Source organism: Lithobates pipiens, unplaced genomic scaffold, assembly GCF_037356315.1.
Source record: "Lithobates pipiens isolate NorthernLeopardFrog02 unplaced genomic scaffold, aLitPip1_a1.2 Scaffold_13, whole genome shotgun sequence".
In the NCBI taxonomy this organism is placed as follows: domain Eukaryota; kingdom Metazoa; phylum Chordata; class Amphibia; order Anura; family Ranidae; genus Lithobates; species Lithobates pipiens.
In genome coordinates this window covers 409444608-409471829 of record NW_027507718.1, presented here as the reverse complement: position 1 = coordinate 409471829, position 27222 = coordinate 409444608, and positions in this window count along the sequence as shown.

The following is a 27222-nucleotide window of genomic DNA, read 5'->3' as shown; positions in this document are numbered from 1 at the left end:
GGCTCAAACCAAATTTCCCCATTGATTTCTATCCTGTGACGATGTACAGAGTGTGAATCGTTCCAGTGTTCAATACAGAGGGCAGTTAAAAACTCTTCCCTACTTCATTCAATTCTAGAACAAAAATTTTTTTGGGCTGTCTGTACACCTTAAATAAAGGTAGAGAAACAAAAGGAAATACATTTATTTTTTCTTCTGAATTCAGACGTGTTAAAAAAAATACATTTTCAATGGTCCATTAAAGCATTCATTTACAGGTATTTGCAAAGATCATTCCTATTTACTGTAAATGGATGTAATTATAAGATTAATTGTGCCGGGACATATTGAATACAGTTCATATGGGTCTATGAATATCTGAACTTTGGAAGCCCCATCCTACTGTAAATCTTGGTGTAAAACTTGGTTTTTAAGTCCCAAGTGGTAAATGTGTTCCAGTAAAGTAAATCTGTGTTCTAAGTCAACAAGGGTTGATGAGCACCATCCTTCTTACGGTAATCTGCTCCCTGTGCTGAACATTGTGTACCATATTGTTGATTGAGAAATCAACATGTAATCCAATAATGTTAATTTTTTTAGGCTCCTAGTACCAAAAGCAAATAACCACTTGGAAAAAAAATTGACTGCTTAATCCCAAATGTGTTGTTGAAGTTGAATTAATTTCTAATGGGTCACAGAACATCTTCTTTGCAAAAGATCAGTAAACAAGGAAAAGAGGATCTCAAGCCACAATACACATGTGGCTAAAGCAGTGTCTAAGCAGCTGGCTATATTATATCACTGCACTTATTTGTCATCATGAAAACACTAAATTGAAGGCTAAGTTCATGACGCTTTAAACAAAGATATAGATCTTTACTTTAGCCATGTGACTGTCATTTTCAAATCGAATTGGACAGAGCTAAAAATATAGTGACTGTCCCTTTATTTTTGAAAAAAGGAATCTATATCCTGGTGCTTTAGCCTTGTAAATTAAGTCTGTATTCATTTGCTAGTATGAAAGATAACTTTTGTAGATATTGACTTATTACTGTAAAAAAACAACTTTTCCTGCCTGATGATAATACAATGGATTTTGTACTTTGTTTGTCACTGGCCCAAAACAGAATGTGCATGTATTAAATAATGTTAATGTGTTAACAATTAAAGTGATACTAAAAGTATTTTTCTAAAATAACAAGCAGGTTATACCTACCCTCGCTATGCAATCGTTTTGCACAGAGTAGACCCGATCCTTCTCTTCTAGCGTCCTAGCATTCCTGGCTCCTCCTCCCTGCTAAGTGCCCCCATGGCAAGATGCTTGGCAAGGCACTAGTGCATGCTCGCTCCTGAGCCCTGCCCCTACTCCCTCCTCACTGGCTGTATCTGAGCCAATGAGGAGGCAGAGAACCGGGAGAGCAGCTGCTCCTGTGCACATTGCCAAATCGAGATCAAGCTCAGGTAAGTACGGGGGGACTAATAATCAATCAAATAAATCATTTTTTTTTAATATTTTGCCTATACGTATATATGTACACACACACACACACAGAGTTTGGTCCATATATATTTGGACACAGGCATAATTGTGTTTTTTTAGGTATTTATCAAAACGTATTCAAGCTACAGTTGTGTAATGGATATGGACTGAAAGTGCACACTCTCAGGTTTATTTTGAGGGCCCTAAACCTTTCCTCTGAACCCTTATTCAGAGGAAGGGTTTAGGAGTTACAGCTCTTAAGAATAGCCATCCCACCCTTTTCAAGGGACTAAAAGTAATTGGACAATTGAATCAAAAGCTGTTTCATGGCCAGGTGTGGGCTACTCCTTCATTATTTCTTAATCAATTAAGCAGGTAAAAGGTCTGGAGTTGATTCCAAGTGTGGTATTTGCATTTAGAATCTATTGCTGTGAACAGGGTGGATATAAATCAATGATTTTTTTTTAAACGGATTTTATTATTTAAATAGATTTTTTGGATTTTTATCAAATTTATTTTAATAAAAAGCTTTTGGAGTAAAAATGTATATAAGATAGTTTTCTATTTAGTTTATTCAGCATGAAATGAAGCTTAGTTATGTAGCATGAGGCTGTATATTCTGCAATATTTACACTTTTGGTAAACTCATTCAATGAATCCAAGCTCTGCAAACTGAGATAACATGCACTGCACTGATGCAGTCACACAATGTCACAGTAAGCATAGATAGAAAATAAATTCTATTCACTTTATATAAGAATAATTTTTTGTGTTCTGTATATCATGTATATATACATGGAGAATACAGAAATATTATATATATATATATATATATATATATATATATATATATATATATATATATATATATATATTATTTTTTTTAGGCATTATAAGTTTATTTGGGTACAGTATAGCTTTAAGATTTTTTTGTATCTCATCATTTTTGATACATAGGGTTACGAGGGATATTTTGGTATTGTATCATCATTGTTCTGTATGGGATACATTATTTATACAATTCGGGTATTTAATACATATATAAATATATTTTTTTGTTTTTTATTTAAAATTTTTTAGGTGCTAATACTTGTGGAACAGTTTGGGGAGTGACATCCGTGGTACAATGTTCCTTTCATTTATTTTTATTTTTTGCCCTTACATTCTGTTAGGAGATTTAGTTGTTTTGCCCACAACTAAGATGGTTTTATTTGCCTGACCTCTATGTCTCAGAACGAGGTTTGGCTCTATTTAATGGTGGTGTGTTACGGCGGGCCCGTTCCCCATTGAAAACGTCATGTATGACGAAACGGGTATGGGAGGGCAGGCTGTGACGTCACCACGTGTTACGAGAGGAGGACGGGCTCTCGTTTGCCGGCCGGCTTGTTTTTACATGCGGAAATTGTTCGTTTTTATGTAAGTGCATTTCTATTAATTAAAAGAGCATTGACGTTTTTTACACTATGGGAGGCTTCTTTTCTTTTTACATTATGAGCGTGAAACTGGGTTACTTATGAAAATTTGGAGCGGCTACAGTGTATGGATCATTCGTTCCTGAGGGATAAAGTGTCTGGTGAAGGCGAGGAGCTGTTGGTGGCTTGTTACTCTAAACGCTCCTTGTGCTTTTACCGTCTGGTAAGCGCACTATTTTGTTGGTGGTGGGACACTATAGAGATAAGGAAGTGTGGAATCACTGTGGTGGGATCGTCTTCCTTTTTTTGGACAACATAAAGTTTCCATGGACTTTTTCTTTATAGTTGTATGGTTTTTTTGATTCATATTATTTGGCGCAGCTCTTTTTTTATTTTATTTTCTATCTATGTTTATGTGTGTGTATCCCACTGTGGAGCAGCAGCCTTATATCCTGTGAAACATTCATTTGTCATTTTTTTGGATTATATGTATTTATCTCTAAGATTAATTTCTTGGATATTTATCTGAGAAAAACATTCTTTTCTTGCTTGTTTTTTTCTTGCTTGATAAAGTAAGAAAAGAAATTTTCCTTTTTTGGGGTCTCAGTGCGCTTTTCTTTTCTTTTTTCTAATGTCACAGTAACCATGAGATAAAACAAAGTTCAGGAACATTCCTTTATCCCATTGTTTTGCAAATCTATGTACACTACAAACTGTATGATTGAATCGGTTCTGACATCGCTGTTTTATTAACCTTGACAGCTTATTACTCTATATAGGATACCTTCATTTTGTTTGCAAATATTAAAGATTCTAACTACCATCAAGAATGAGTCCTTACATTTAAAGAGCATCTGTCATTTCAGATCCATCATGCATCCACTCACCTGCTGCCGCCATGTCCCTCACTTTATTGTGTCACTGCCGCATCACCAGCCATCCCATTAAAGTGAATGGGACTGTCAGTGAGTCAACGTTACGTCAGAGGAGGAGCCGCTGCAGGACAGAGATGACAGTTGCTCTTTAAAAATTATGATTTAAATTGAGTTTATTTAAATCAACCCTTTTGGCTAGTGATTTAAATTGTGATTTAAATCAAATACGCCCTGGCTGTGAACTTACATCATGGGTTCAAAAGAGCTGTCCATGCAGGGCTTCAAAAAGAAACAAATCCAACAGAGAGATAGCAGCAACATAAGGAGTGGCCAAATCAACAGTTTGGTAAATTCTGAGGAAAGAAAAACGCACTGGTGAGCTCAGCAACATAAAAAGGCCAGGACGTGCAAGGAAGACAACAGTGGTGGATGATCGCAGGATCCTCTATGGTGAAGAAAAACCCATTCACAACATCCAGACAAGTGAAGATCACCCTCCAGGAGGTGGGCGTATTATTGTCAAAGTCTACAATCAAGAGAAGACTTCATCAGAGCAAATATTGAGGGCTCACCACAAGGTGAAAACCATTTATAAGCCTGAAGAATAGAAAAGCCAGATTAGACTTTTCCAAAAAACATCTAAAACAGCCAGACCAGTTCTGGAAAAGCATTCTTTGGACGGATGAAACTAAGATTAATCTGTAACAGAATGACGGGAAGAAAAAAGTGTGGAGAAGGCTTGGAACAGCTCATGATCCAAAGCATACATCATCTGTAAAACATGGTGGTTGCAGTATGATGGCATGAGCATGCATGGCTTCCAGTGACACTGGGTCATTGGTGTTTATTGATGATGTCACAGAAGTAGTGTTTAGAGATATACGGTCAGCCCAGATTAAGCCAAATGCAGCAAAGTTGACTGGACGGTGCTTCACACTGAGGCGCTTTACCCTGTAAAGAAACTCTCCTGTCTCTCCAGTGTGAAAACCCGAGTGCTTTCACACTGGAGCGGTGCGCTGGCAGGACGGTAAAAAAAGTTTAATCTTTGCAGCACTGTAGGAGCGGCATATACACTGCTCCTAAAGCACCCCTGCCCATTGAAAACAACGGGGCAGTGCCGCCAAACCGCCAGGCATAGCGCCGATGCAGCTGCGCTTTCCGGGTGGTTTTAACCCTTTTCAGCTGCTAGCGGGGGTTAAAACTGCCCCGCTAGTGGCCAAATAGTGCCGCTAAAACAACATTAAATCAGCGCTATTTTTACCGCCGACACCCGCCTCAGTCTGAAAGTAGCCTTAATATTGGGTTTCTGCCCAATCACTCCGCTATATAGTGCAGGTAGCCACTACACAGAAGCAATGTTTTATGGAATAATGGAACAATGTTTTATGAAACATTTTCTCCTCTGATCTGCACAGATTATTACATTTAAAAAAGTTAAAAAAAAAAAAAAAACATTCCCTGACTAAATAACACTATTTCCAAAGCAAGGTATAGAAAATAAATTGATTTAGGAAAAATATTAAATACTGCAAGCGCTGCAATAAAATGGGCTGCTTATTTATATAAAGTGGTCTTTGTAGACACAGACCTGAAATTATACAGTATATGATGCATACATCAGGTTATTATACCTAAATACTGGATTCCACATAATGCTGCTGGAATGGCAGAATATCTCCTGATTAGTGGTTGCAAGCCTGTTAATAAAACAGTTAACCATAGCTATGCTAGATCACTTCACTCAGCTACTTAACATTTTATTAGCCCCTCAGTCCCTTCTTTTATGGTAACTTATTGCTTAAAAATGACTAAAAGTTAATTATGAGGCGCCATTCAGACTTCCTGTTGCCTGGGCACAGAAACACTCGATGCTCTAGTGGATAATGAAAGCCAAGCAGTCAGACATAACTACCTTTATGTGTACAGGCAGAGTGACAATATGTGCAGCATTATAAAATGTAATATAGAAGTCCATCTATATGTCAAACATACTTTTAGGTTGAAAGTATTGTTTGGGGTCACACTTTAAAGTGGACCTATAGTTAGAAAAATAAACCTACGCCAACCCCCACACATACAGACACACACACACACACACATTCCATTGCTCAAACCTAGATCCTCAAAATCAAAAAAAGTGACAAAGAATTACTGCTTAAAGCGGGAGTCCGCCGGGAGTCCGCGTTTTTTTTTTTTTTTTTTTTTTTTAAAAGCCAGCAGCTACAAATACTGCAGCTGCTGACTTTTAAAATAGTGACACTTACCTGTCCAGCGCGCCCGCGATGTCGGCACCCGAAGCCGATCTCGATCGTCTCTCGGGTGCTGCCGCCGCCATCTTGGGTATGGGAATCAGGAAGTGGAGCCTTTCGGCTTCATTTCCCGGTTCCCTACTGCGCATGCGCGAGTCGCGCTGCGCAATAAGAATGGACCCGCTGCCTCTGGGATCTGTGTGTTTCCCAGCAGGCAGCGGGGGACCTTCGGAAAGGGGCGTAATGAGCTATCCCGGAAGTGGGTGCAGATACCTGTGCTGTACAGGTACCTGCACCCCCCCCCCCCCTGAAAGGTGCCAATTGTGGCGCCGGAGGGGGGGAGGGTTCCGATGAGCGGAAGGTCCACTTTAGGGTGGACCTCCGCTTTAATTACCTTGCTGCAGATATTGCTGTTCTAGGCACCCTCAAGTGGCTTCTCACATGGAGTCTGGAAGCGAGGAGACGGTGCCACACCCTGGGTGAGACTAACGTTTTTCTGCTAGCAGCCGACACCATGAGGCAGAGGAAGATGGCAGAAGGTAGCCGGCCGCTACACACCTTAACGTGGTTGCATGAGAAGCAGGAACGGGCACTGGTAGATACTGGTGTATGGCTGAAGCCTCGCAGCGGGGGTTCACCCTGGGAGGGGACCAAGCGGCTGTGTCTGTTATGCCCAGAGTGCCAGATCTCAACCATGGTAGTCACTGCCTGGGCCCGGAGTGGCCATTGTGATGAACCGCTCACCAGGTTGGCATCCGTGCAGCAAGAGCCACGTTACTACACCGTGGACCTGCTATCAGGACTCTGTTGCCCACAGCCGCCAAAGTCCGCATGGCTGGAGAGGGCCCCAAAGGCGGAGCGAAGTTGCGATCTAGCGACTCCCCCATGAATAAAGAGGACATCAGAGAGGAGACTGCTATGACCTGTGGCCTGGCCAGGGATCTATAAGAATTTCGATGCAGGAGCCAGTTAATGTCTCTGAAGAGTCGGCCAATACTAAGTCCCTAGCCATCCCAGTCCAGAGGGAGCCTATGTCAGAGGAAGGTGCATCAATCAGGTGAGCTGGACAGTGAGGGCCGGGTCATTGATTGGGGTTCCCCCAGAGTGCAGGCCAAGTTTGGATCTCTGGAGAGATTGGCGGACTGGTCGTCACCCAGTGAGAGTTCAGAAGAGGAGACCGCGGAATCCCAAATCCTTGAAGGGGAAGATGGGCCAGAACCAGTTTTGAGGTCAGAAGCAGCCGGTGGAACCCTGAACAGCAGCAGGCAGCTTTTCTTACACAGTCCTTCCACTACCCAGACCAGAGCACCTACCTACTGTCAGTGGGTCATGAGGGCTCCTGACCCCTGCATTCTGCGGGTAAGAGGGAATCCCAGAGAGTTATCGAGATTCTCCCATTTCCAGCGAGAGGTACAGAGGAGGATAGCCCTAAAGTGGGGCCTGGACTTCCCATATGTCCCTCCCCAGATTATGGATGCCGTGGGAAACTCCCAGGGAGACTGGGAGGATGACCTAATCTGGGATTTCCTACATGTCCCAAAGTCATTACGGGTGCCAGACAGTGAGGTCTGGACCCATTTTAAAGACAATCGGGTGAATGACAGCTTGGGAGATCTATCTACAGAGACCGGGTGCTTGTGGCCAGGGCGGGTCACCCCAAACACAGCTACTCAGTCTCCAGCCAAGAAAAAGGAGGGAACTGGAAGAGGTTGCCTGACCCTCGCTTCTATGCCTGAAGGGACTGTGAGGAGCCACAGAATGCGTAGAGTGAGCCACATGAACTGCTGGAGGAGAAGCAGAGTGTTTTTTCCTTTTCTTTCTCTGATTTGCAGGAGCAAACAAGCCTGCCACCCTGTGTGCCCGATGGAAGGACTTCCCATTGCAAGGACAACTGAGTGAGGTTTGTTCCCACTTAACACTTTCAAAGGAACCTGTTCAGGCCCCTCCCATCAATAATTCCAAAAGAGGACCATCCACATTGTATAGATGTTTTTCTTCCCTATTGTTTCTGTTAGCTGGTTCTAACCCCCTCCTGCCAGAACAAAACAGGAAAAAATGTGTGTGATTTTGTTTTATATTTATGTTGGCAGCAGGGTGGATTTGATTTAAATCAAGTCGATTTAAATCACTAGTAAAAAGGCTTGATTTAAATCATAATTTTTAAAGAGCAACTGTCATTTCAGTCCCGCAGCAGATCCTCCTCTAACCCGCTGTTGACTCACTGACAGCCTCATTCACTTTAATGGGATGGCTGGGGATGCGGCAGTGACACAACAAGCTGAGGGTCGTGGCGGCAGCAGGTGAGTAGATCCCCACTAACAGGTGCTGCCCTGATTGATCTGAAATGACAGGTGCTTTTTAAATGTAAGGACTTATTCTTGCTGGTAGTTAAAATCTTTAATATTTGCAAACAAAATGAAGGTTTCCTATTCAGAATAATAAACTGTCAGGTTAGTAAAACAGTGATATCAGAACCGATTCAGTCATATAGTATGGAGTGTACATAGATTTGCAAAGCAATGGGTTAAAGGAATATTCCTGAACTTTGGTTTATCTCATGGTTACTGTGAAATTGTGCGAATGCATCAATTCAGTGCAAGTTATCGCAGCTTGCAGAGCTTGGATTTATTGATTGAGTTTAACAAAAATGTAAATATTGCAGAATATACAGCCTCATGTTACATAACTAAGCTCCATTTCATGCTTAATAAACGCAATTATTAATGTATCTTAAATAGAAAACTAGCTTTAGATAGATGTTTACTTCAGAAGCATTTTATTAAAATAAAATTGATAAAAATGAATTTAAATCAAAACAATTAGATAAAAAAAAATCATTGATTTATATGCACGCTGGTTGGTAGGATGCTAACCCCCTCCCAGCAGAAATAATGTACAGTATATAGCTAGGTGGAAGTGTGGGGTGTGTTTTCTTTTGTCTTCTTTTAGCCCTTGTACACACGGTCGGACATTCCGATGGAAAATATCCAATCGGACCGTGTTGTTGGATAATCCGACCGTGTGTGGGCTCCATCGGACTGTTTCTGTCAGAATGTCTGACCGACAAAGTTTTAGAGCTGGGCTATAAAATTTTCCGACAACATGATCCGATCTGACTTTTTCCGAACGTTTGTACAGAATTCCAATCGGACAAAGTGACACGCATGCTCATATAAAATTCCTAGACCAAAGCTATTGGCTACTAGCCTGAACATAGTCCCGTTGTAACAAAATAACGTCATCATGTTCTGAACGATCGGATTTTCCGACAACTTTGTCCGACTATGTGTATGCAACACCAGTTTCGGACAAAATCCGATGGATTTTGTTGTCGGAATGTTTGACCGTGAGTACAAGGGCTTAGGATCTTCTGGGATGGGATGGCTGTCCACCCCCTCTGGCTGGAGACAAGAATTTTTGTCTTTCTCAAGGGAGAGATGCTCTGGTCCAGATGTGTATATACTGTTAGCTGCAGGGACCTGTAGTTAGAAGTTTCTTATCCATTCTGTACAAATGTAAATACCTATCAGAAATGATGAATAATTTATTTGTACAGTTCCCCATCCAAGTTATTTCCCCCTTTCCCCCTTCCATTTTATCTTATGGGATGCCCTTGCTTCTGGGCCCAGGAGCCCCTTTTTGCAAATTTTCCCAGTTGAGGGACCAGCTGGCTTTTTGTGGTGGGTGAATTTAGCACCCTCTACTTAGGTAGGTGCTAGAGGTGAGATTTTTGGTGAGTGTGGGTACATTTAGGCAGCTAGGCCTGTTTGTTTTAATCTTGTGGTCTGGGAGTGGTGCAGAGTAGGCTGGTGACTCACAGATAGCATTACTTCTCATTTACCTTCCTCTGGCTTCTAGAGGAATCTAGAAGAGAGGAAAGGAAGAGAGGTGGAGATGTCTGAAGTGTTTCAGGGAGCACTGACCAATCCCCAACTGGGATTGGCAGGGGCAGGCCTCCATGATATACCCAGGGTCAGCCCAGCTGGGGAGGAGTTGTCAGGTGGAGGAACTGAGGATGGAGTGCTAGGCTGTCAGGGCCTTGGAGGGCGCTCCCCATTCTGGGGTGTGACCTTGGGCCCGGGGACTCAGATGCAGGATGGATCCCTTCAAGAAGGCATGAAGGATCGGAACAGCAGGCACAGAGAGGAGTCGGAGAGAGGACAGCAGGAGCTAGTACTGGCGGGCAAGTCTTCAGGAGGGAACCACCGCTGTGTAGAGCCAGGAGGGCTGGCGAGGACTGGGAGGAAATAGTCTGAGCTGGGTGTGGAGCCAGTAAGGATTGCAATGTCACAGGCAGTGGAGTCTTACAGCTGCAGCCAGGAGAGCAAATGACAATTTCTGGGGCTTGACTGAGTCAGTGTTGGGCCTAACCATGTGCTAGCTGTGCCTGGAAGTGAAGTGTTGTGCGGGAGGGAGAGAGAGAGAGAAAGAAACAGTCTGTAAGCAAGTGTCGTGCTGGAGGAGACTGGAGCTATAAAGTGTACATATTTGTCCTAACTGATTGAGATACAATCAATTAATTGTTTGTTCTACTGGGCATCCCATATACTCCTATCCCTATCCAAGTTCAAATCCCTATAAAATACAAAACAAACATCTGGACTGTTCATTGTCTCCAAGGTGATTAGGAAGTGAATGCCAGGCTGGGCAGGGTGACAGGTGGGCCACAGCTTTCAGCAGCCCCGACGGGGATACCGTTACACAAATACAGTGGTGTGAAAAAGTGTTTGCCCCCCTTCCTCATTTCCTGTTCCTTTGCATGTTTGTCACACTTAAGTGTTTCGGAACATCAAACCAATTTAAACAATAGTCAAGGACAACACAAGTAAACACAAAATGCAATTTGTAAATGAAGGTGTTTATTATTAAAGGTGAAAAAAATCCAAACCATCATGGCCCTGTGTGAAAAAGTGATTGCCCCCCTTGTTAAAACATACTATAACTGTGGTTGTCCACACCTGAGTTCAATTTCTCTAGCCACACCCAGGCCTGATTATTGCCACACCTGTTCACAATCAAGGCATCACTTAAATAGGAGCTGCTTGACACAGTAAGGTCCACCAGAAGATCCTTAAAAGCTACACATCATGCCGAGACCCAAAGAAATTCAGGAACAATTGAGAAAGAAAGTAATTGAGATCTATCAGTCTGGAAAGGGTTATAAAGCCATTTCCAAAGCTTTGGGAATCCAGCGAACCACAGTGAGAGCCATTATCCACAAATGGCGAAGACATGGAACAGTGGTGAACCTTCCCAGAAGTGGCCGGCCGCCCAAAATTACCCCAAGAGCGCAGCGACGACTCATCCAAGAGGTCACAAAAGACCCCACAACAACGTCCAAGGAACTGCAGGCCTCACTTGCCTCAGTTAAGGTCAGCGTTCATGCCTCCACCATCAGGAAAAGACTGGGCAAAAATGGCCTGCATGGCAGAGTTCCAAGGAGAAAACCACTGCTGAGCAAAAAGAACATCAAAGCTCGTCTCAATTTCTCCACAACACATCTTGATGATCCCCAAGACTTTTGGGACAACATTCTGTGGACCGATGAGACAAAAGTGGAACTCTTTGGAAGGTGTGTGTCCAAGTATATCTGGCGTAGAAGGAACACTGCATTTCATAAAAAGAACATTATACCAACAGTAAAATATGGTGGTGGTAGTGTGATGGTCTGGGGCTGTTTTGCTGCTTCAGGACCTGGAAGACTTGCTGTGATAAAAGGAACTATGAATTCTGCTGTCTACCAAGAGATCCTGAAGGAGAATGTCCGACCATCTGTTCGTGTACTCAAGCTGAAACGAACTTGGGTTCTGCAGCAGGACAATGATCCTAAACACACCAGCAAGTCCACCACCGAATGGCTGAAGAAAAACAAAATGAAGACTTTGGAGTGGCCTAGCCAAAGTCCTGACCTGAATCCTATTGAGATGTTGTGGTATGACCTTAAAAAGGCCGTTCATGCTCGAAAACCCTCTAGTGTAACTGAATTAGGACAATTCTGCAAAGATGAGTGGGCCAACATTCCTCCAGGACGCTGTAAAAGCCTCATTGCACGTTATCGCAAACGCTTGGTTGCAGTTGTTGCTGCTAAGGGTGGCCCAACCAGTTATTAGGTTTAGGGGGCAATCACTTTTTCACACAGGGCCATGATGGTTTGGATTTTTTTTCACCTTTAATAATAAACACCTTCATTTACAAATTGCATTTTGTGTTTACTTGTGTTGTCCTTGACTATTGTTTAAATTGGTTTGATGTTCCGAAACACTTAAGTGTGACAAACATGCAAAGGAACAGGAAATGAGGAAGGGGGCAAACACTTTTTCACACCACTGTATATGTGGAATTCCCACATCAAGGTTCCTCTGTATACTGAGGTCATAACTCTATAGTTTTCATAGTCTCAAAATTGGAGCACCTATAGCAATGAAGATACATCAAAGGGGTTGTACGCTTCGTGTTTTTTCACCCTAATGCATAAAATGCATTAAGGTGAAAAAACAACTGGCAGTGACCCCCCCCATTTAACTTGCCTGAGACCTGGTACTTGACCCGGCAGGGACCCGCTTTCCTTCTGCCTAGGGTTCTCGGCTCTTGATTGGATAGATTGATAGCAGAGCAGCCATTGGCTCCCACTGCTGTCAATAAAATTCAATGACACGGGCGCCAGGGCCAAGTTATACATTCTGTGGCTATGGACGCCGAATGCTGGACTCAGGAGTGCGCCCACAAGGCAACCCCCTTGGGAGAGCGCTTCTCCTAGGGGGGTTAGCTGATGTGGGGAGGAGCCGCAAGAGCTGTCGGGGGACCCCAGAAGATGAGGTTCGGGGCCACTCTGTGCAAAACGAGCTGCACAGTGGAGGTAAATATGATATGTTTGTTATTTAGCTATATATGGCTGCAGGGACCAGCTAATTAACAGCTCTGCCTGAACTCTGATGAGTCTATTAAACACAACCAGCCAGAGTGGAATCCTGGATCCTGATTTCTTGCAGTCAAAGTTTTTCATACCTAATGTTTATGCTTTGTGAATACTGCAAAGTGTAAAGGTTAGATTCAGGGATTGAGGGAGTGGGAAATGATTTTCCTTTATGTCCAATTTAAAGAGCAACTCCAACCAACATGCAAAACCAGCCAGTGAAGTGGTATATTCTGCAAGGTACACTGTCAGTTTCTTGCTTCATCTGGGCTGAGTGGTCATATTTATTAGGGATGAGCTTCGTGTTCGAGTCGAACATATGTTCGTCTCGAACATCGGCTGTTCGCCCGTTCGGCGAATTCCGAACGTTATGGGCCGTTCGCGCCAAATTCGTGTGGCGTTTACGGCCCACAATGCACTGCGATGGCGCAGTGCATTGCTGGCTCATGATTGGCCAAGCATGCACTGTGACCGCGGGGTGCTTGGCCAATCACAGCGCCGGCAGCGAGGAGAGCCATGATTGGCCACAGGCAGGATAGTGTTTGCAGTCAGCGGTAGGAGCTTGTGCATGCTGTCTGCGTGCTCTGAACCCAGTACACACCGCTATATCCACCTATATAGCAAACTATCTTGCTTGTTTTAAATAGAGCTTGCAGTCAGCGGTAGGAGCTTGTGCGTGCTGTCTGCGTGCTCTGAACCCAGTACACACCGCTATATCCACCTGTATAGCAAACTATCTTGCTCATTTTAAATAGAGCTTGCAGTCAGCGGTAGGAGCTTGTGTGTGCTGGCTGCGTGCTCTGATCTCTGAGGACTTCCAGTGTGGTGGAGAAAGAGAGGGAGCTGATGACTTCAGTCAGCCCAGGCCAGGTGCCTGTCTCTCAGCCTAATGAAGGACGTGGAGCCCCTAAGCTCCTGGAGCTCATCAAGGAGGAGAGGTTGTTTTTGGAGAACCAGCTGGATCTTGCAGATTGGTCTCTGAGACAGCCAGGAGAGGATGCGGAGAAATCTGCAGACAGAAGGAAGAAAGCTAAAAGCTTAATTGTGAAGGCTTCCCGCAGCTACTGCGAGAAAATGAAGGTCCTGGCGGAGCTAAGGAACCGGAGAGACAGATCGGGTGTTGTAAAGAGACAGGAGTTCAAGACGGTGATAGACGGGTTGAAGAAGCAGTGCAACTTGATGGGTGAGCTGTTATCCAACCTGATTGACAGTGCTTCTAGTGAGAAAGAATTCCTATCTAATGTGGACAAAGCGATGAGAATTGCGTGTGACGAGGGGACCCAGGCAGGGAGACGCCGCAGACAGCGTTCAGCCCCTGACACAGCGCCTGAAGAGGAAATGGCGGGTCCCTCTGTGGAAGCCAGCCATGAAGAAAAGGAAAGTGCGGTGGAAAGAAAGGTGGCCAGTGACAAACCAGAGGGAAAGACTGTGGTGGAAAGAAAGCCAGCGGTGTGTAAAGAAACAGTTTTGGAGAGAGAGAGTGCTGTGAAGGCTGGAAATGTGAAGAGCATTCCTGATGAAAAGACTGCTAGCCCTGCTAACTCCGCTAATCCTGCAGAGGGGTCAGGTAAGCCTAAGGGTTGCCAGCCTATGAATGAGGCTGTGTCCCCAGAGGGCAGGTTAGACCCCGGTGAAGTGGGAAGGAGGCAGCAAAAGGACATTAAAGACAGGAGTGTTGTTAAGAAGATACCAGTGGTGCAGCTTGCTAGGATAGTAAGCAAAGGGAAAATGGACTTACCTGTACAGTCCCCAGTGATCCCAGCCGGTGGTTGCAAGCAGGGCACGCCGTCAGTTGCGTTGTCGGCTGCCACTGCTGCAAGCCGGTCTCAGGGTAAGGGGACTAGGGTATATGAGAGTCAAGCCAGCTTGGCTGCCGCTGTGGGCAGCGGTGCAGTGTCGGCCGGCGGCATGGCATCTGACAGTTCGGGAATGGCGGCCGTGAATAAGAAAACGCTGTCTTCCCGCGGGATGAGGGGTGGTGCTACTGACCGCAAGGCCAATAGTAGCGCGGGAAGGGGTGATGACGCACTTCCGGTGCGCGAGCTGGTTCATGGCGGGAATAGCCCGCGGCCGGAAGTGACGGTGGCGGGTCCGGAAGTTGACCCCGAGGGTCGTTTTCAAAGGACTTCCGGTCTGCTTTCTGGTCAAGAGAGTGTAAACAGTAACAGTAATGTTGAAATGTCTAGTTGTATAGTGCCAGAACAAGCTACGGCCTGGGGTGACTGCCCAATGGGCGAGCTTGATGGTGAGAACCCTGCAATGACGTTCATTCGCGGCTTGGAGGGTTCTCAATCAGGGCCGAGCCAAGTGTCAGTGGATTCCTGCGGGGCCCATATGGAGGTGGAGTGGCAGGAAGCCTGGGAGGCTTTGCTTTATAGCTCTGAGGATGAGACCTATCCTAAAGTTCAGGCTGGGGTAAACGATGTGGGGAGTGTGACTTCCCATGCCGTGAGTGGGGGGGCTGCTTCTCATGTTGTACCCCCAGTGTCTGTGGCAGAGGCTCCTCCTCCGGGACCCGTACTAAGGGGGACACCGGAGGTAAGGTTGCTGACGGCACTTGGTGAAAGGCGTTCCTACGCCAATGTAGCTGGGTCCAGTGTGCCTCTGGACCACCTGTACCACCAGTTTGGGGCCAGTAACTTTCGGGTACCCCCGGCTGGTCAGACCCCTGGGGCCAGTACTTGGTCTAGGGGGACAGGTGGTCCGGAGCGCAAGCGTAGGAATGTGGTCCAGCTGAGATGGGAGGGTGAAGGTCAGTGCCCCACGAGGGGTCAAGTGGTTGACATGGTCCTGGCGTTGGGGTTCAGGGTGGCTGAGCTATTTGCTGTGATCCACCCAGCTGGCACCCCTGACTTTGATCTCAGTTTCACCAACGCTGTGACCATGGAGCGTTTTATAACCGCTTTTGGGTTGGTTAAAGGGGCTGATCCCTGGAAAGGGTTCCGCCTGATTCCTTTGAGTAGGCAGGAGGAGATTAAAAACCTGACGGTGTTAGTAAGGAACGAGAGCCTGCCCCCGGAGGACACAGCAACTTGGCTGGGGAGACCCGGCCAGTTGCAGTGTCCTCTAAATAAATGCTTAGACGAGCGTGGGGTATGGACTGGAGCATGGAACACCAGGATTCGTTTGAGAAGATCTGGCAACACGGTTGCACATGTCCCAGGAAGTGCTTTCCTGGGACGAGACAGAATCCTGGTGTTCTACCCAGGCCAGCCCCGTAGGTGTTTCAGGTGTGGGTGTCCAACCCACATGAGTGCAGATTGCACAGTTGTGCGCTGCACTAAGTGCAATAAGTTTGGACACTCAGGTGGCACGTGTGGGTTGATCTGCTGCAACCTTTGCGGTCAAATGGGGCATCCCTTTAGCAGATGCCCCAGAGCCTACAGGGGTGAAGCTGCAGCAGGTGGTGGGCCAGGAGGGGATAGTGCACCTCCTCCTGCTGGGCAGAGTTCTGGAGGGGAAAGGCAGGGAAGCGCTCCTACGGCGGAGCCACAGGGTGCACCTCGAGCCCAGAAGGCAAGTAGGGTCCCTCAAAGAGAAAAGGGGGTACGGCCTGCAGATGTTGCCCAGGCCCCTGTCACTGAAGTTCAGGTGCCCGGTCCAGATATTGGTCAGGTGGAGGTAGTTGGGCCTCCCCTTTTGGATAAGGGGGGGGCACAGGGTTCTGTTTCCCAGGTTACTGCTCCCACTCCCCTTCCTCAGAGATGTAGGCCGGGCAGACGTCTGGTCACTGTCTCCTCATCCGATTCTTCGGCTGGGGATGACAGGTCTGGGGAGGAGGAGATGGAAGTCTCGGTTAAGGGGGCTCAGAAACGCCCAAAAGAAGTATCGGATGAGGAGGGTGAAGTGGCTTGGGTCACGATTAGGAAAAAGCAGGGGAAGAAGAAGAAAAAAAAGGGCCCCGTTACCTGAGGTGGATCCTGGGCCACCAGAAGGGCCTAGCAGTAGGGGTGATGCTCTACTTATAAATTTTTCTTCTGGGGAGGAGGAGGGGGAAGATGATATGTAAAAATAGTTTTTTCCCTTTTTGACTGTATAGTTTATCGTTGTTAGTTTTTGTAAAGTGAATGTAAACTGATGTTTGTTTTGTTATGTTAAGCTTGTAATTTGGTAGCAGTATACTGGAATAAAAAAATATCCACCTGTATAGCAAACTATCTTGCTCATTTTAAATAGAGCTTGCAGTCAGCGGTAGGAGCTTGTGCGTGCTGTCTGCGTGCTCTGAACCCAGTACACACAGCTATATCCACCTATATAGCAAACTATCTTGCTCGTTTTAAATAGAGCTTGCAGTCAGCGGTAGGAGCTTGTGCGTGCTGTCTGCGTGCTCTGAACCCAGTACACACCGCTATATCCACCTATATAGCAAACTATCTTGCTCGTTTTAAATGGAGCTTGCAGTCAGCGGTAGGAGCTTGTGCGTGCTGTCTGCATGCTCTGAACCCAGTACACACCGCTATATCCACCTATATAGCAAACAATCTTGCTTGTTTTAAATAGAGCTTGCAGTCAGCGGTAGGAGCTTGTGCGTGCTGTCTGCGTGCTCTGAACCCAGTATACACTGCTATATCCACCTATATAGCAAACTATCTTGCTCGTTTTAAATAGAGCTTGCAGTCAGCGGTAGGAGCTTGTGCGTGCTGTCTGCGTGCTCTGAACCCAGTACACACCGCTATATCCACCTATATAGCAAACTATCTTGCTCGTTTTAAATAGAGCTTGCAGTCAGCGGTAGGAGCTTGTGCGTGCTGTCTGCGTGCTCTGATCCCAGTATACACCGCTATATCCACCTATATAGCAAACTATCTTGCTCGTTTTAAATAGAGCTTGCAGTCAGCGGTAGGAGCTTGTGCGTGCTGGCTGCGTGCTCTGATCTCTGAGGACTTCCAGAGAGGTGGAGGAGGACAGGGAGCTGATGGCGTCGGTCAGCCCAGGCCAGGTGCCTGTTTCTCGGCCTGAGGAAAGGCGTGGAGCCCTGAAGCTCCTGGAGTTCGTTGAGGAGGAGAGGCTGTACTTAGAAAACCAGCTTGACTTGGTTGACTGGTCTCTGAGACAGCCAGGAGAAGACGTGGAGAAATCTGCGGAGAGGAAAAGAAAAGCCCAGAGCTTAATGGTAAAGGCTTCTCGCTGTTACTGCGAAAAAATGAAAGTTTTGGCCGAGCTGAGGAATAGACGCGACAGATCAGGTATCAAGAAGAGAACAGAATTCAAGCCTGTCATAGATGGACTGAAAGAGCAGTGTAACATGCTTGGTGAGCTTTTATCAAATCTAATTGACAGTGCCTCAAGCGAAAAGGACTTTCTGTTGAGAATAGATAAAGTTATGAGAGTGGCGTGCGATGAGGGCTCTCAAGCGGTAAGACGCCGCAACCAGCGTCTATCACAGGCGGCGGAGCCCATGAGAGAGGCGGAGGAACCCACAAGTGAGAGTGCACAGACAGATGGAGGAGAAAAGCAGAAGGTTGTGTCCCCGGAAAAGATAAGGACCAAGGCAAAGACAGAAGGTGACATGAGAGACTCTATCCCAGTGACTAAGGGCTTAGGTAGCGCTACAGTGGGTCCCGGCAAGCCTAGTGGTTCTCAGCCTGTTGCCAGGGCTGCAGACCCGGTGGTAGCTGTGGACGCCAGTGGTGCAGTGCCAAGCCAAGGTCAGAGAGGAAAGCAGAGTTTAGTGGTACAGCTGGAAAGACTGATGGAGATTAAAAAAGCCACGGACTTACCTTGTAAATCCCCAGTGAACCCAGCCGGTGTTTGCGGGCAGGGCATGCCGTCAGCTGAGTTGTCGGCTGCCACTGCTGCAACCCGGTCACAGGGTAAGGGGAAGGAGCTCCAGGGTAAGGGTGGTCAAAAGACTCAGGTCAGCCTGGCTACCTCTGTAGTAAACACAGCGGTGTCCAGTAGTGAAGTAATGGCGGGACAGCATGGAGGGACGCCGTCTTCCCATGCTGACACTAAGAATCGTTTGGCGGGAGAATTTGGCGGGGCTTCTGTAAGGAGGAAAGCTGCGGTCGCGCCGGAAGTGACGCCAGGGCCGGAAGCGGAAGTTGGCCGTGTGAAGAACGTCCGGTCGGCAGCTTCCGGTATAGCATCCGAACGGGTGGAAGCCCGCGTGAAGAACGTTCGTTCGGCAGCTTCCGTATCCGAACGGGAGGAAAATGAGTTTATGGAAATCTCGGACAATCTACCCCCTAGACAAGTGTCAGCATGGGGTGATTGTCCCATGGGGGATGTGGATGAGGCTGATGATCCAGCATTGGTGTTTATTAAAGGCTTGGAAGGGTCACAAAATGTACAAGTGGACTCGTGTGGGGCTCATGAGACTGCAGAGGAGTCGGATGGCCTGGATGCCCTTCTCCGTGACCAATCGCTAAGTGGTCTGGCGGAGGGTCTCCCGGAGGTCCAGCAAGGGGGTATGGAGTTGGAGGAAGGTATTCGGGGCTTGGAAGCTGGGGTGGCTCATCCGGATCCTAAAGAAGGGGTTTCTGCCCCAGGATCTGTTTTGAGGGGTTCATCGGAGGCCAGGCTCCTGAATGCCTTGGGAGAAAGGCGTTCTTACGCAAATGTCGCAGGGGCGAATGTGTCTCTGGGCCACCTGTATGACCAGTTTGGGGCTGGTAATTTCCGTGCTCCCCCGGCTGGTCAACCTTCTGGGGCCAGTTCGTGGTCTCGGGGTGCGGGTGGCCCGGAGCGCAAGCGCCGTAATGTTGTACAGTTAAGGTGGGAGGGGGAAGGTCAGTGCCCTAGTAGGGGCCAGGTGGTTGACATGATTTTATCACTGGGAATTAAAGTTTGTGAAATTTTTGCGGTCATCCACCCTGCAGGGTCGCATGATTTTTATTTGAGTTTCACAAACCTAGTGGTGATGGAGATTTTTATCACCTCTTTTGGGTTGATCAAGGGGACTGATCCCTGGAAGGGTTTCAGGATCATCCCCTTGAGTCGGCAAGAAGATGTGAAAGCCCTCACTATTCTGGTGAGGAACGAAAGTCTGCCCCCGGAGGACATCTCAACTTGGCTGAGTAGGCACGGCCAATTGCAGTGTCCCCTAAATAAGTGCCTGGATGAGCGGGGAGTTTGGACCGGGGCTTGGAACACCAGGATTCGGTTACGGAGAGCCGGTAATACGGTGGCACATGTTCCCGGTAGTGCATTTATCGGGAGGGACCGAATCCTGGTGTTCTATCCAGGACAACCCCGGAGATGTTTTAAGTGTGGGTGTCCAACCCACCTAAGCGCAGATTGCACAGTTGTTAGGTGCATAAAGTGCAACAAATTTGGCCACTCAAGCGATGCATGTGGCCTTATCTGTTGTAATCTGTGTGGCCAAATGGGTCACCCATTTAGCAGGTGCCCTAAGGCCTACAGAGGTGATGTTCCACCTGGTGGTCAACCCAGGGGGGAGGGACCTCCTCCTGGGCCCACAGGGGGAAGTGCTCAGGGTAATCAAAATGTGGTGGGGAAAACCAAGGAAGCACCCCCTAGGGGAACTGATGCTGAGGTGACCCCCGATGCTAGCAAAGTACCCAGGGGTCAAGGCCCGTCTGTTAACGAAACCCCAATGGAAGGTGTAGTCGGTCCCACTAATGAAGGTCCCTTAGGGAAGAGTCTTCCTGCTACCTCTCCTCGTGCTGGGGGTGCTCCATGTAGCAGAACGTCTCGTCGTGGGCTAAGCCCGGCGGAGGAGAAAAGAGGGAGAGTGGTGAGGAGGAGGTCAGCAAGGAGGAAACCGGCACGGGTAAGCTCCTCGCGGAGTAGGAGTCCTCTCAGATCCCCCAGTCCGGTTCCTTCCTCTCCATGTCGCCTTCCGGGTAAAGGAGTTGAGTCTTCGGCCTCCTCGGTGTCTGGAGACGAACATGGATACAGTAAAATAGTGAGTAGGTCTGTTGAAACGGCTCAAGGGGAAGTAGCGCAAGAAGTCCCGAGGGATGATGGTGGTCCTGATCCTAATAGTGGTGGTAAAGTTCTTGTTAGGAAGAAAAAGAAAAAGAAAGAACGTTATGAATGGGACAAGGTTCTTGACAGGATGTCAGATGACCAAGTGCGTGATTTGGTTATGTCCCCCCTGTGTAGGCAAAGTGTTGCTAAATAATTAAGTTGTAGTATTGTTTAGGTTTGTTTGTAAAGTGATTTGTAAAGTTTGTTTGTAATGTGTTATATTGGTAGCAGTCATTATCAATAAAAAATATCCACCTATATAGCAAACTATCTTGCTCGTTTTAAATAGAGCTTGCAGTCAGCGGTAGGAGCTTGTGCGTGCTGGCTGCGTGCTCTGATCTCTGAGGACTTCCAGAGAGGTGGAGGAGGACAGGGAGCTGATGGCGTCGGTCAGCCCAGGCCAGGTGCCTGTTTCTCGGCCTGAGGAAAGGCGTGGAGCCCTGAAGCTCCTGGAGTTCGTTGAGGAGGAGAGGCTGTACTTAGAAAACCAGCTTGACTTGGTTGACTGGTCTCTGAGACAGCCAGGAGAAGACGTGGAGAAATCTGCGGAGAGGAAAAGAAAAGCCCAGAGCTTAATGGTAAAGGCTTCTCGCTGTTACTGCGAAAAAATGAAAGTTTTGACCGAGCTGAGGAATAGACGCGACAGATCAGGTATCAAGAAGAGAACAGAATTCAAACCTGTCATAGATGGACTGAAAGAGCAGTGTAACATGCTTGGTGAGCTTTTATCAAATCTAATTGAAAGTGCCTCAAGCGAAAAGGACTTTCTGTTGAATATAGAAAAAGTTATGAGAGTGGCGTGCGATGAGGGCTCTCAAGCGGTTAAACGCCGCAACCAGCGTCTATCACAGGCGGCGGAGCCCATGAGAGAGGCGGAGGAACCCACAAGTGAGAGTGCACAGACAGATGGAGGAGAAAAGCAGAAGGTTGTGTCCCAGGAAAAGATAAGGACCAAGGCAAAGACAGAAGGTGACATGAGAGACTCTATCCCAGTGACTAAGGGCTTAGGTAGCGCTACAGTGGGTCCCGGCAAGCCTAGTGGTTCTCAGCCTGTTGCCAGGGCTGCAGACCCGGTGGTAGCTGTGGACGCCAGTGGTGCAGTGCCAAGCCAAGGTCAGAGAGGAAAACAGAGTTTAGTGGTACAGTTGGAAAGACTGGTGGAGGTGAAAAAAGCCACGGACTTACCTTGTAAATCCCCAGTGAACCCAGCCGGTGTTTGCGGGCAGGGCACGCCGTCAGCTGAGTTGTCGGCTGCCACTGCTGCAACCCGGTCGCAGGGTAAGGGGAAGGAGCTCCAGGGTAAGGGTGGACAAAAGACTAAGGTCAGCTTGGCTACCTCTGTAGTAAACACAGCGGTGTCCAGCAGTGAAGCAATGGCGGGACAGCATGGAGGGACGCCGTCTTCCCATGCTGACACAAACAATTGTTTGGCGGGAGAATTTGGCGGGGTTTCTGTAGGCGGGAAAGCTGCGGTCGCGCCGGAAGTGACGCCAGGGCCGGAAGCGGAAGTTGGCCACGTGAAGAACTTCCGGTCGGCAGCTTCCGGTGTAGTATCCCAGCGGGAGGAAGTGGGAGGAGAGAACGAACATATGGAAACTTCTGACAGTTTACCCCCCGGTCAGGTGTCAGCATGGGGTGATTGCCCTATGGGGGATTTGGATGAGTCTGATAATCCAGCTGTAGTTTACATTAAAAAACTGGAAAGTTCCCGAAAGTCACAGGTGGACTCCTGCAGGGCTCACGAGGCTATAGGTGGATCAAATGGCCCGGGTGCCCTCCCTAATGACCAGCCGTTAAGCGGTCAGGAGGAGGGTATCACGGTAGTCCAGCAGGAAGAAATGGTACCAGAGGTTGATGGACAGGGCCTGAGAGCCGAGGTGACCCATCAGAGTCCTGTGGAAAGGGGTTCTGCCCCTGGATCCTTACTGAGGGGTTCGCCGGAGGCTAGGCTCCTGAACGCCTTAGGCGAAAGGCGTTCCTATGCAAACGTTGCGGGTGCTAATGTGTCTCTGGGCCACCTGTATGACCAGTTCGGAGCCGGGAATTTTCGGGTTCCCCCGGCTGGTCAGCCTTCCGGGGCTAACTCATGGTCTCGGGGCACGGGTGGCCCAGAGCGCAAGCGCCGCAATGTAGTGCAATTGAGGTGGGAGGGGGAGGGTGAATGCCCCAACAGGGGTAAAGTGGTGGATATGGTTTTGTCTCTGGGCATTAAAGTCTGTGAGATTTTTGCAGTCATACACCCTGCAGGATCTCCAGACTTCGATTTAAGTTTTACCAATTTAGTTATAATGGAAATTTTCATTACATCCTTTAGTTTAATCAAGGGAACTGACCCCTGGAAGGGTTTTCGGATCATTCCCTTGAGCCGACAAGAGGATGTGAAAAACCTTACAATTTTAGTAAGGAATGAGAGCCTGCCCCCAGAAGATATTTCAACCTGGTTGAGTAGGCATGGCCAACTACAATGCCCACTAACTAAATGTTTGGATGAGAGAGGAGTTTGGACTGGGGCTTGGAACACCAGGATTCGGTTGCGGAGAGTCGGTAGCACAGTAGCACATGTCCCCGGAAGTGCGTTCATTGGAAGAGACCGAATCCTGGTGTTCTACCCAGGACAACCTCGGAGGTGCTTCAAATGTGGGTGTCCTACCCACTTAAGTGCGGATTGCACGGTTGTAAAGTGTATAAAATGCAACAAGTTTGGGCACTCAAGCGATGCCTGTGGCCTCATTTGTTGCAATCTGTGTGGCCAGATGGGCCACCCTTTTAGTAGGTGCCCTAAGGCCTACAGAGGTGATGTTCCACCTGGTAGACAACCTGGGGGAGGTGGGCCTCCTCCTGGGCCGCCCTCTGGTGGTCGTCCTGGGGGTGATGGACCTTCTCCCGGGCCCACACCTGGGGGAGGTGGGCCTCCTCCTGGGCCGCCCTCTGGTGGTCGACCTGGGGATGATGGGCCTCCTTCCGGGCCTACAGGGGGAAATTCAGGGGAAAACCAAGGTACGACAGGGAAAGATAAGTGTGCTCCTTCTAAAAGGTCTAATGTCGAAGAGACACCGAATGTCAACAAGGTGCATGTTAGTGAGACACCAATGGAGGGTGTAGTCTCTCCTAGTGATGAAAGCCCTTCAAGTAAACCTGGTGTGGTAGATCCTCCTATTGTTTCTCCTCGCACTGGGGGCATCCCAAGCGGTAGAATGTCGCGTCGTGGGCTAAGCCCAGTGGAGGAGAAGAGAGGTAGAGTGGCAAGGAAAGGGTCGAGTAGACAGAAGCCGGAACGGGTGAGCTCCTCTCGGAGTAGAAGCCCGCTTAGATCTCCCAGTCCGGTTTCTTCTTCTCCATGTAAAGGCCTTCAGGGTACAGGGGTCGAGTCTTCAGAAAGCTCGTCAGTGTCTGGTGATGAGCAGGATAACAAAGTAACAGATGGACCTGTTGAAGCAGTCCAAGTGGAAGGCACAGGTAATAGGGATAGTCCTGATTCTAAGGCAAGTAGTAAGAGTTCCATTAAAAAGAAAAAGAAGAAGAAGGGAAATGTTGAGTGGGAAAAGTTCTTTAATGAAATGTCTGACGACCAGGTACGGGAACTTATTATTTCCCCTCTTTGTAAAGCAAGTAATGCTAAGTAGTTAAGTTGTAGCTTTTGTTTGTTGTATGTTATGTGAATTGTAAAGTTTGTCTGTAATATGTAAAGTTTTTGTTTGATTGGTAGCAGTTACCTGGAATAAAAAATATCCACCTATATAGCAAACTATCTTGCTCGTTTTAAATAGAGCTTGCAGTCAGTGGTAGGAGCTTGTGCGTGCTGTCTGCGTGCTGTCTGCGTGCTCTGAACCCAGTACACACTGCTATATCCACCTATATAGCAAACTATCTTGCTCGTTTTAAATAGAGCTTGCAGTCAGCGGTAGGAGCTTGTGCGTGCTGTCTGCGTGCTCTGAACCCAGTACACACCGCTATATCCACCTATATAGCAAACTATCTTGCTCGTTTTAAATAGAGCTTGCAGTCAGCGGTAGGAGCTTGTGCGTGCTGTCTGCGTGCTCTGAACCCAGTATACACCGCTATATCCAACTATATAGCAAACTATCTTGCTCGTTTTAAATAGAGCTTGCAGTCAGCGGTAGGAGCTTGTGCGTGCTGTCTGCGTGCTCTGAACCCAGTACACACCGCTATATCCAACTATATAGCAAACTATCTTGCTCGTTTTAAATAGAGCTTGCAGTCAGCGGTAGGAGCTTGTGCGTGCTGTCTGCGTGCTCTGAACCCAGTACACACCGCTATATCCACCTATATAGCAAACTATCTTGCTTGTTTTAAATAGAGCTTGCAGTCAGCGGTAGGAGCTTGTGCGTGCTGTTTGCGTGCTCTGAACCCAGTATACACCGCTATATCCACCTACATAGCTCTTCTCTATTTGAGCCATCTGCCATCTTCAGGAGTTATTGGAAGTTGTGTGTGCCTCCAGCACAATACACACTACCTAATTGCTGTTTTTCCCAACTCCCTTCAGGCCATTACCATGTCTGGAAGGCCAGCAAGGAGAGGCAGACAGGCGCGAGCCAATAAAAGAGGGCAAGCAGGCTCTGTGTCTAGAGACAACAGTGCTGGTCGTGGACGCAGTGCATCGTCATCATCAGCACGTGGCCATGGGACACGCTTGTCCTTCTTTTCGGCAGCTGGACATGTTGAGCCGCAACATTCCAAGGACTTGGTAGAGTGGATGCCCTCTTCATCCTCCTCATCCTCTCTCACCCAGTCTCAGGGTACTAGAAAAGCAGCTGCCAACGCATCGTCTTCCCTCCTCTCAATGTCATCATCAGTGACTCCTTCCCTAGACCCACCACGTCCTCCTGAGGAGTCTCCTGAACTCTTTGAGCACAGTGTTGGGTACATGCTCCAGGAGGATGCCCAGTGTTTTGTAGGCTCTGATGATGATACTCAGCTAGAGGAAGGCAGTAGCGTGAATGCAGAGAGAGGGGATGCTCAAGAAGGACAGCAATCTGGCAGTCATGTTCCACAAGCTGCAGCATACTGCCAGGTTTGCTCCAGCGATGAAGAGGGAGGGGATGATGAGGGCACTGACTCCACGTGGGTGCCTGGTAGGAGAGAGGAGGAGGAGGCACATGTTAAACGAGGCAGGATGCCCTCCGGGGGCCAGCTTAGGGGCAGCACACCGACTGAATCAAACCGCAGAGCTCCGCCTGAGCAGGGCGCTGCCTCTGCGCATTATTCTAAAAGTTCTTTGGTGTGGGCCTTTTTTGAGAGGAGTGCATCAGATCGCACCGCTGCTATTTGCAACATATGTCTCAAGCGTATCTCGCGGGGCCAAAACATCAGCCGCTTGGGCACCACATGCTTGACCAGACATATGTTGACCTGCCATGCAGCTCGTTGGCAAGTATACCTCAAAGACCCACACCAAAAAACAAAGCGGACCTCTCCTTGCTCCTCATCAGCTGGCATCTCCAACCCCACTAGACCTTCAGTCCTCTCTGAAACCTGCTCTGAGAGGAATGAAGGTGTAGAATTAGGTGTGTCACAGCCAAGTGCTTCCGGGCACTCTGCTAGCAGTACACCCACGTCCGATTATAGCAGGCAAATGTCCCTGCCCCAGCTGCTGGACCGGCGAAAGAAGTTCACTCCCAGCCATCCACATGCCCAGCGGTTGAATGCTAGCTTAGCTAAATTTCTAGCACTTCAACTGCTGCCTTTTCAGTTGGTAGACTCGGCCCCCTTCCGTGAGTTTGTACAATGTGCGGTTCCTCAGTGGCAGGTCCCCAAACGCCACTTTTTCTCACGGAAGGTGATTCCGGCTCTCTACCGGCATGTGGAAGGCAATGTCCTTGCCTCGCTGGACAGGGCCGTCAGCGGTAAGGTGCATATTACCACTGACCCATGGTCCAGCAGGCATGGACAGGGACGTTTCCTGTCTTTCACGGCCCATTGGGTCACTCTGCCCAAGAACCGCCTTATATGTGACATGCCCATCAGGTGGAACTCAACGTTGGCCATGCTGCAGCGGCTGCACACGCAGCAGAGGGCCATCAATGAGTACCTGTGCGATTACGGCACCAGGACAGGGTCAGGGGAGCTCGGTTTTTTCTCACCACACCAGTGGGGCATGATCAGGGATGCATGCACTGTCCTGTCACCGTTTGAGGAGGCCACAAGGATGGTGAGCAGTGACAGTGCATGCATCAGTGACACTGTACCTCTTGTCCACCTCTTGGAGCATACGCTGCGTGGAATAATGGACAGGGCACTTGAGGCAGAACAGAGGCAGGAAAAGGAGGACTTCCTTGCCTCTCAAGGCCCCCTTTATCCAGACAGTGTTCCTGCTGTGCCACCCATCACACAGGAAGAGGATGAGGAGGAGGAAGAG